This window comes from Coturnix japonica, chromosome 6 (assembly GCF_054131305.1).
Source record: "Coturnix japonica strain WE chromosome 6, WE-NBRP24, whole genome shotgun sequence".
Lineage (NCBI taxonomy): Eukaryota > Metazoa > Chordata > Aves > Galliformes > Phasianidae > Coturnix > Coturnix japonica.
This window is the reverse complement of record NC_140668.1, coordinates 27,376,507-27,386,490: the sequence shown is the minus strand read 5'-3', so window position 1 is coordinate 27,386,490 and position 9,984 is coordinate 27,376,507. Positions and strand designations below refer to the sequence as shown.

Sequence of the window (9,984 nt, the reverse complement as noted above, 5' to 3'; positions counted from 1 at the left end):
CTGGACCCATTAAAGTCAATGAAAGTTTTCCCTGTATTCTTTTTCTCAAAGATGCTCCAACATCACCCATAGGGATAAGCTCTGTGCATGCATCCCTGGTCCACATTTGACCTGCAGAAAACAGACTGTGCAACTTTCGTCACTTTTAATTTGTTTCTGTGTGATCCTATCTAAACAATGCTAACACTAGTCAGACTGAACTATTTGTTAGAAAGCCTTTATCTGTCATAGAAAAAAATGCTAAAAGAAATTTTATTTTGATAGGTGAAACACATTTTCATCTAGAACTACAGATATTTAAGAACATTTCTAGGTTTCAACACAAAATGCATTAGAGTCTTTGAATGAAAAGCTTTATAAAAATGTAAATGCACTCCACAATAATTACAGTGACAATAGATTTTGTTTTCAGCAGCCTTACAAGCACACGGGCTTACAGCACTGCGTTTGGAGCAGGGCTGGTTACACAGCCACGTTGGTTTGAACAGCAGTTTAAAGACAAACAGGAAAGGAAGGTCTTTGACCGGAGAGGCTGACAATTTAAATAAGGCTGACAATCTAACACACAGAGGCAAAAGTGCTGTTCAGTGGGTAGAAAGGGCAACAACACACACGAAGCAATGGGAAGCGATCTTGCGAGAGCATTATTTTGAAGGAATCCAGGTGAGCACACCATTGGTTTGTTTACTTTTTAATTTGAGGAGTGCCAAACTAGGGTGCGACTCCCCAGAGACAGCAGTGAAGCAAAACTTTTGGAACAGAAGACAGCACAGAGAAGGACAGGAGGAGTATCTGATAAAAAATGTATGGAGAGGAAGGTTCTGAAACAACAGCTTTTTCTCCAAGGGTTGGGTGCATTTGCAAAACATCAAAGCATCCTACATAGAAAGTGGTGTTGGGCATATGTTTGCATGAGGGTCAGATATAGTCAGGAATTGGAGCAGTACAAGTGAACTCCTAGCATAATAAAGTCCCATACAATTATTACAACAGCCTTTTTGAGAACTCATAGCTCTTGGACAGCCAGCTTGAGGTGGCTGCTGCTCATGTAGGGAGTCACTGCTATGATTTCCTGTGGGTCTAGGAGTGAAATTATCTACTGCAGTAAATTCACAAGCTTAGCATTTGTTGCCCCTGTGACTAAAGGTTAATGTTTCCTTGCCTGACTGAATCAAGATCACCAGTTGCCCATTACCTATTTTTATGGCCTTACTCATGTTTGATTTCAGCAGATTTTGAGCAATCTCATCCTCTGAATGTTAAATTAAATCCATGTATGTAAAAGGTTAAGTTTTGTTACTGCAGAACAAAGCAATTTCATGACTGTTTTTTTCTTTTCGTGGCATAGTGGGTCAGTGAGGGCTCATTCAGGTGGCACAGGCTGCAAGCACAGCCATCCTTCTCAGCAAGGCCCAGTAAGGAGGGCCTTGTAGCACAGAGACAGTCCCTGGGGTACAGCTCCTTGTGGGGAAGGTGGCTGTGTGCAGTTCAAGGGTGCTCCTGATGTGCGAACACACAGCAAGAGCCTGAAGGCTTTAAGGGAGAGTGGAGAAAGGCTTTTTTAGATGACTTGCTTGTCTGAACCCACCTCCAAAAGTTAGAGTCTTTTGGTAAGTTTTTTTTTTTTAAAGCATTTTCTAATTCAGATGCTCAATAAAGCCCCACAAAGCTTTTCTTTCCCCTAAATACTCCATAGCATTCGAATGAAGGTATATTTTATGCACTTGCCTGAAAACAAGAGTAAAATCCTGAAATTCTTTAAATTGATATGCTATTGTGTGGCTGTGCTCCCACTCAGAGCAACTAATTGCATAATTTAGCCATAAATCTGACATGAACAATGTCCTTCTATTGAAAGTTCACCTTTCTCCCAAGTTGGCAGTGAGTTAACCCTAATGACTCGAACCTGCGTTTGCAAAGTTGTGCCTGAGCCTGGTCATGGAGAGCAGCTGCACAGGACACAGCTGGAAGCATTAACCATGGATGTTCCATTAGAGAGCACAGCTCTGTGTCTTCTATGCTGAACTATCAACTTGCTACACAGATCCCAAAAAGAGAAGCCCTAAACTTTTCTCATGAAAAGACCATGAGGCCACACCAGTTCCAAGCAGGCAAAGACTGAATCAGTGAGGATGAGGAGGTGCAGAGCAGGAGGCAGAAAGAAGCCTGAGAGGCAGAGGCAGCAGGCGATTTCTCTTTGTTATCAAGTGAAATGACTCCACAAATATGACAATAAATCACTGCAGGAATCAATCTGAGTGGAGGCAACTGCTCCATGCTGATAATGCATCAATCAATATTTAATGTTTACACTTTAATTAATCTGCACGTAGGAAGCATTCTTTCAGTGACAAAAAAGTGATGAGAAATAAAACACCTTTTATATCAAACAGCGACGAATGGCTGCCTATCTGTTAGGCTTTGATTGGGCCCTCAATTGATCATTGCAGCCTTTTTCGATTGCGCTGGTGTACAATGTCGCATTTGGGTATAACACAAACACTGGGGCTGTGAAGGAAGGAGGGGGAGCTTCTGAGTCTGCTTTTGAGTGATTACAACTTTATCAGAACAAAGAAGGACTGATAGCAAAGTACAAATTCTTTGAAAACACCGGACAGAAGGCAAACAAAATAAAGGATTCTCAACATCTGCATTGATGACACCTATCTGGACAGATTTTTACCGTGTATTGCAATTATTCATACCTACTAAGGCTTTGGCATAGAAAAACAATTCAGATGTTGACTGGCAAAACTGGCTTCTCTTATCAGAGCTCACAGTGGGAATTAACCATTTTGGTGTTATTCTGTACAGAAACAGAGTGCTAGGTGTGCTATGGACATAGGAGAAGGCACTGCTCCAGCTGCACAGTACTCACCCAGGGCTCTGTTTAACCCTTGTAAACTCTAGTTTCTTCTTTTTAAAGGGCCTGATTCATTGTTCATGGATGTCAATGGAATGACTTCTATTGACTTCAGTGGGCATTGCATTAGTCCATAGATGAACGGTATTGAAAGGCACAGTGACGAAAGACGACTGAAAAGACAGTCAAGTGAGACCAGTAATGCTCAGTGATTTCTTTAAAAAAGGAACCTACAGCAATATATGCTCCATACATAACCAAAAGTTTCCTATGCTTACATTTAAATTCATTGCTTGAAATGTACTGGATATTTGTAGGATAAATACAACATTATCACTTTCAAACATGCACAGAGTCTAGCTTTATAGAGCTAAGCTCAATTTCAATGATTAGAGGTATGAACAAGGATACAGAAAGCAGGGTGGAACCCAGGGAATTCTTGCTGTATTTTATATGCTATTTTTAACTTATTTTGCATGGCCTGTCTTAAAGTTAGGATTGTGTAAAGGACAATAGCAAAGGTAAATCACTTGAAGCTTTTTCAATGAAAAGCATTTTCTGTTTTACTAGTCAATAAATAGGAGGATTCTATATATGAAATAATGATAATAATTTGCCAAAATGCCTACCCAAATTTGCAGCTCCCAGCTTAGAACACTGTGATTGCTGGCTTATCCAGTGTGTGAACAAAAATGGAAATAACACTAAGCTATAAAATCATGTACTAGAAGAAATATGAAAACATCAATCCTCAATACAACATAGTGTTTTTCTGTGGTTCACAGTTTCACAGGCCATTCCAAAAGTCTAAGGCACACAGAAATGCACTCTTAGGACTGGTGACAGTTGAGCTACCAAGACTCTGAGCCAGCAAAGTATTCAAAGCATGAATGACTTTAAAAGCTTTAAAACACAACAGCACCCAAAATTGGGGAAGTGTTCACAGAGGAAATGAAAGAAGATTAATATGATATTTAAAATGCAATAATAGAACAACTCCCCTAAACTAAAGCAAACCCTTTCACTTCTGATGTTTACTTATCATTCCTACTTCGTTGTTTTTTTCCCCACAGAACTTTGTATTTAAAGAAAGAAAAAGCTAAGATTTCATTAACTCCATAAAAATGGAACGAATGCATTCTCCCCCAAATCCATAAATAGCTTTTCAGCAGATTTTAACATGCACACACACATCCACACAAAGAGTTGAGTCTGCAGTTTATCCTTGCCATAAAGACTTCTTCCCCCTTCTGTGCAAATGAGATGAACAAGCTAGAAAAAAGGGCAAAGTCAAAGGAGAGGAATGCCCCATTGTAATGCATGATCAACTGCAAATATTTATAGAAAAGATGCACATCAGGATCACCCTAGGACAGCTTTAACATGCAGAGTTAATGTTTATGGAGCAAAATCAACTTACTGAATGTGAAGTCCTGATTTCCCTCATATGCACCCAAAGTAAATTCACACACATACAAATATAACTTGTTTGATAGAATCTTTAAAGAGCAATGCAATGCTCTCTAAATGTATTTACATTTTCTTAATGCTGTCACTGATAGGAAGAAAAGCTCACAGTTGTATTTTCAGATGATTTTTTTTTTTTTTTTTTTCCAGTCATATACAGTATTTTACTGCACACAAAAGGACTGGTAGTACAACCTGGAAAACCTGTGAGCTCTACTTGCTTTGGAGCTCCAGTGAGCTGCAAGGTTTGGTCTTGAGCAGCAGTCCTAACACAGAGGGAGGTAAGCCCCCCTGCTGTGATCTTAAAGCCTCTTAGTTGACCTGAGTGCAGGACTTCAGAACACTCAGACATTTCAGCTAGCTTAGACCAAGTCACCCAGTCTTTGACACAGTTGGCAGGGCTGCAGTGAGCACCCAGGTCTATCAGCAGCTTGGGCTGCAAAGTCCAAGCCTTAGTGCCCTCTCCCAACACCTCCTGTGGCTGCAGTTGATAACATCAGCCTACAAACTTCCACTCCAGCTGTACAAGGAGCACCAAGTAGGGTCTAGAAGTACTGCTCCCTGCTTGGCACTAGGGCTTAGGCTACTTTTCCACCTCAGCCTCATCACAGCTGTCTTTTGGATTTAAAAAAAAAAAGAAAAAGAAAAGAAAAAAAAGTAGGAGACTGATGTGTACTAAAAAAAACCTGGAAGACTAATAATTCATTAACCTGACAAATGAAATGTAAGTCTTATCGATCAAGAGTAAAACTTCTTGGTTATAAAGGAAGCATATATTATTCTGACAGTGTTTTCACAAGACAAACTGAAGCTACAGGGAAGGCAACCAATTTGATTCAAATAAGTGTCTCTCCTCAGAAACATTCACGATTACAGTCATCAGGTACAGGCTGGTGGGGTAGTGCTTCTACCCCCATCTTTACAGATGGAGAACTACACAACAGCAAGGAAGGGAGACTGAGACACACTTATTTTCTGTGACTGCTGCTTCTATGGAAAATGCTAAGCAAAAATCTGACTCCCGGTTACTGCATCATGCCTCTGCTAAATGCCAACATGGGAAGATGCATGTCACTACACACACAAAAGGCAATCTCCTCTCTCTCCTTCATCGCTATCACTGAAAAGCCAAGGGCTTATTCTGCAGCTAATGAGAATGAATACACTTGCAGCTGGCCTTCTACCACCTGTAGAAAGTAAAAGTCAGCCAAAAACCTGTGAGACTTTCCAGTTGTGATGAATGGATGGAAACCAAGAGTGTGGCTCCAATTCAAGTCCCAGCCTAATAGCAGTACAGCGCCAATAGACCCACTTAAAAGCAGAGGGTTCGGAGGCAGTGTCTGGCATTTCATGATGGTAAAATATACAAGGGCAGGCATCAATTTACCTTGGTTAGTTATGTTTTAGTTATGTTGTATTCTGGTGCCCAAAGGCATGATTTATAATTCTAATAATAAAATGTATTATAAAGTATAAGCCAAGCACATGCAGGTCCTAATTCTATTTCCTCTCAGAGGAAAGAGCTAAGCTGTTAAGCTCCAGGTTCTTTCAACATTTCCTATTTGCAACAAGCACAAAAATCTGAAAGCAATGGCTGCATTACTTTAACGTAGTTCATGGAGGGCAAGTTAAATGACTTACTGTGTACATATATACATATACATGAGGGTTGATCCAAAAGTAATGCCTCCTCTTTCGTTATTTTGGCCCACAAAGTCAGAAGTGCATGTTAGTGGTATAGCAGAAGAGGTTAAACCTTCCCACCAATATTCCATCACATTTTGTTGCTGTGCGTCAGATGGCAGCAGAGAGGCACTCTGACAGAATGGCATCTGACATGGAAGTGTGGGTGAAGCAAAGGTGTGTCAGTGAATTTCTTCATGCAGGAAAAATGGTAACCATTGGCATTCATTAGTGCTTGCTGAATATTAGTGGAAACCAGTCAGCGGATGTCAGAACAGGGAGGTGGTGGGTGGTGCATTTCAGCAGTGGCAGCAGCAACCTAAAAGACAAACCATGTTCTTAATGGCCATGCAGATTTTTATGAGTGCAGCTCACAGTTCATTGCTGGTAAAAATACATAGCTAATGGTAGTGACTGTGTTGAAAAATAGTGTTCTGCAGCTAACAAGTTGCTCTATCAAACAGTGATACTGCACGCTCTGTATCTGTTGTAGTTTCTATGGAAATAATTAGGAGGCATTACTTTCAAAGTGACCCATGTATATACTTAACCCCAGAAAATGTTCCTGGCACCTTCGCATCACAGCTATCACAATACCTGGTGTTCAGGGAAGATGAAGTTGGAGAGAAGCAAACTAACCTAGTTCAGACATCCTTCTCACTTCGGGAAAATTATCAAGCTTAAGCCTGCAGGGCAGCACTTCTGCCTGTCCCTACAGAGAGAGCATCTGGGTCAGCTGAGGGACATCTCCAGTCCGTAGGGATGGAGAAAATCCTGCTGCACTTGGGGGACACACAGCGATGTGAGAAGCACAGCGCTGCCTGATGCTGGAGGGGAGGGCAAGGACTATCACCTCGAGCAAATCCACTGCCATTCTCACCAGATTGCCAAGTCCTTCTCATGCAGAAGGAATTTAAGGTCTCCAGGTATTTACCGTATGTATTTTTAATGACAATAGCTATGCAACAGAGAATTCTTTCAACTGTTTTTGTAAATTCAGTAAAGAACATCCACCCTTAGTCTCTCTTAGACTAGACAAGATGTGCCTGATGTTGCATTTGCTTTGTTTCCCAGACATCTTTTGTTTTCTGGCCTTCGCATTCTTTATTAATTTTAATTGGGTAAATACTAAGCCTTCACAAAGGCACTGGAGACTGGGTGCGGTTTATGTCTTGCCAATTGCCCATCTGCTTTTCGAAAGGTCCTGCAGGCTGGTGACATGAGTAATAATGCCTGTACATGGGAAGGTCTGGGAGGTGGGGAGGATGCTAACCAGAGCAGGAGGAAGTCAGATGGAAAGAATAAAACCAGATAAGACAGGAGGTTTGGATGGCCTCAGTACCCTGTCAGTCTATTTGTTTTTGCTGTGACATACGTCTCATGTAACATGGGAACCTTGTGAGAACAGCAGCACCTAGCTTACATGGACTGACACAAGAAATGGACACTAAGGATGAAAAGAAAGTTAGAGGCAGAGTTTTGCCAGAATAATTAGACACTTACTGTTGCACTGAATTAGACAAACCAGCACAGCTCAGGAATCTAATCTGGCATATTGTGCAAGTCAGATGCAACTCCCTCCATATATAGTTGGATTAGCTAAACTAATGTAATCAGAAGCACAAATAACTCCCTGTAAATCTGCAACTTCTAAGTGTCATACTAAAACTCTAAAGCCAGCTATGTTAATGCCACACTGATAAACAAATATGGTTATAAGTAAGAATTGTATGAGTCATAAGAAGTTTTTCTATTAAATTTTCTTGCAACATTTTTAAGAAACTCAAATAGCAAGGTCTGGACCCATCTCTAATTTAAAATTAAAACAAATAACCAACAATATCAAGGCAATAAACTAGAGCATTTGAGAGGCTCCTGCTCTGCTTTCTGGTTGTAAAACTGAGCAGCCACACTTCTATGTTGCATTACACCCACTCTTGTTTGCAAATAAGAACTGGGGGGAATGCTCTGACTTCCTTCCTTTGCCATTGGAGGATATGGCACTCTGTGCCACCCTGCAAGCTCTCTGGCCCTGCTGCTGAAGACACTTACTGGGACACACTGGGCACAACAAGGAAATTGTCAGTAACTTATTTTTTTTAAATGCAGCATCTAATAGCCTGACCAGCAACTGCATTGTTAATAGACTTCACAACACAATACATAGATACTTACATACATAAGTTAAAATAATAATAATTTAAAAAAGCCTGCAGGCATTGTCACTCTACAATTGACATTGGTAATAACAACGAAGAGATACTGTCCATCTTTTTTGAACTGAATGTTTAATGAAGAAGAGTTAATGAAAATACAGCTACCAAACACACTAATGGTCCTTAATCTTATGAAATTGTTCCTTACTCACATGAGCAGCCAGTGTCACTGATGTCAGTGGCCCAAATTCTGCACTGGTTAATCACATACTGTTACCTCCAGTAGGAGTTGTTCTCAATTTAGGATCAAAGACCGTAGTTCGCTGGGGCCACTCTTTCAAGGGAGGATTGGGCCCAGACTTTTAATAAGGGGTTTGGTGGTTTACAAAGAGGTGATTAAGATCTTCCTTTGAAAATACTCACAAATGTGGAGTTCTTCTTTTGGATTATAACAGCACAGATAGCTATAGCTGGTGGATTTCAGAGCATTAACTGCTAATCCACAAGTGAACTGAAAGAGTTTTGTTTGTTTGTTTTGCTATTACAGTATTTAAACTTGTCAACCTTCAGTTCTCAGCCAGTCATATTTAAGTTTTTTAGCAAAATCTTTATTTAAGGAACCCAATATTTTCTGCAAGTTCTTCTGTTTTTATGTTCTCCTCACTGTCCTGAAAGCCTTTGTGAATACATCCGAGAGTCTGAGATGCCGTGGCTGTATACAAGACCGAGGGTGTTTGTTTCTTTCTTTAGTAATTTTTTGGGGGTGGTGTTGTTTGGCCTTATCTATGGAAAGCTGGGAGGTTTTTTTCTGCAAAGTCAAACCACAAAGTTTTGGAAACTAACCCACAATATAAAAGTTTCTAGTTTCCTTAAGTGACATTCAAGGATTGCTGTTTGTCAGTGACAAAAAGAAAGTACTTAGTGTAATTATTATAGCACCTCAGTAAAAATCAGATTCTAGCCGTAGGTGATTGCAGCTATAAAGTTTCCAGAATAGGAACAATGAGCCCAATGAAACTAATGAAAAAAAATCGCCAACTTCCTCACTCCAAAGTCTGATTTTTACAAGGACTCCATTTCTTCCTGGTTGCCAAGAACGAACAGTTTATTTGAATCTAGCTTAGGTCTCCAGGAAAACAATTTTAATGTAAAATTGAATAATGTTGAACCAATGACAGGATAATTAAGTGGTTTCGGAATGCAACAATATTTAGGTGCATTTACTGTAGCGCGATCCAGCAACGAAAATAAAGAAATCATATTCTAATGATAGCATAGCTAAAGATAATAAATATCCAGACATATCCCTTGCTGTATCACTGAACTGTAATCAAATGAATTAGAAATCTAATGACTACTTTGACACAAACAGGTATTTAATATGCTTCAAATGTACCAGATTTTCCCCCTCAAGCATTAGTAAAATCCCCAAGAAAATTAAAATCTAGGTCATAGCTGAATTCCTTTGAAACTGGGACTTAAATAAAAAAGACTTTAGTCACTGTAAGAATTCTTTGTGCTCTTACATTTTTATAAGGTTAAAGCTAAAAATAAGATCAAAATCGTTTTGGAGTTGCGTTAGAAAATAAACCAGGTGTGTACAGAAAGCCATCACACCACATACGCCTGTTAAACAGATGCTGAACAATAAATTAATTTTAGCTACTCTTCTTCAAATCACAGAAAAGTAAAGAACTGTTAGGGACATTTATGGGATGATATTCTTTTAACTGATGAGTTTTTCATACATACTCTCCATCGTATAAGCGACTGATACTACTGAATCGTTTTCTGAGAGGAAAAAGGAACCACCGT

At 39.8% G+C, this 9,984-nt stretch overlaps 1 long non-coding RNA gene across 1 annotated transcript in view; it reads left to right on the top strand.

Moving 5' to 3' along the window:
- The first annotated feature begins 555 nt into the window (after positions 1-555).
- The window catches only part of LOC107319032 (uncharacterized), a 63,876-nt gene continuing 54,447 nt past the window's right edge, over positions 556-9,984 (top strand). Inside the window, exon 1 of the long non-coding RNA XR_001557624.3 lies at positions 556-663. This is a non-coding gene — a long non-coding RNA (uncharacterized LOC107319032). The remainder of the gene's footprint in view (positions 664-9,984) is intronic.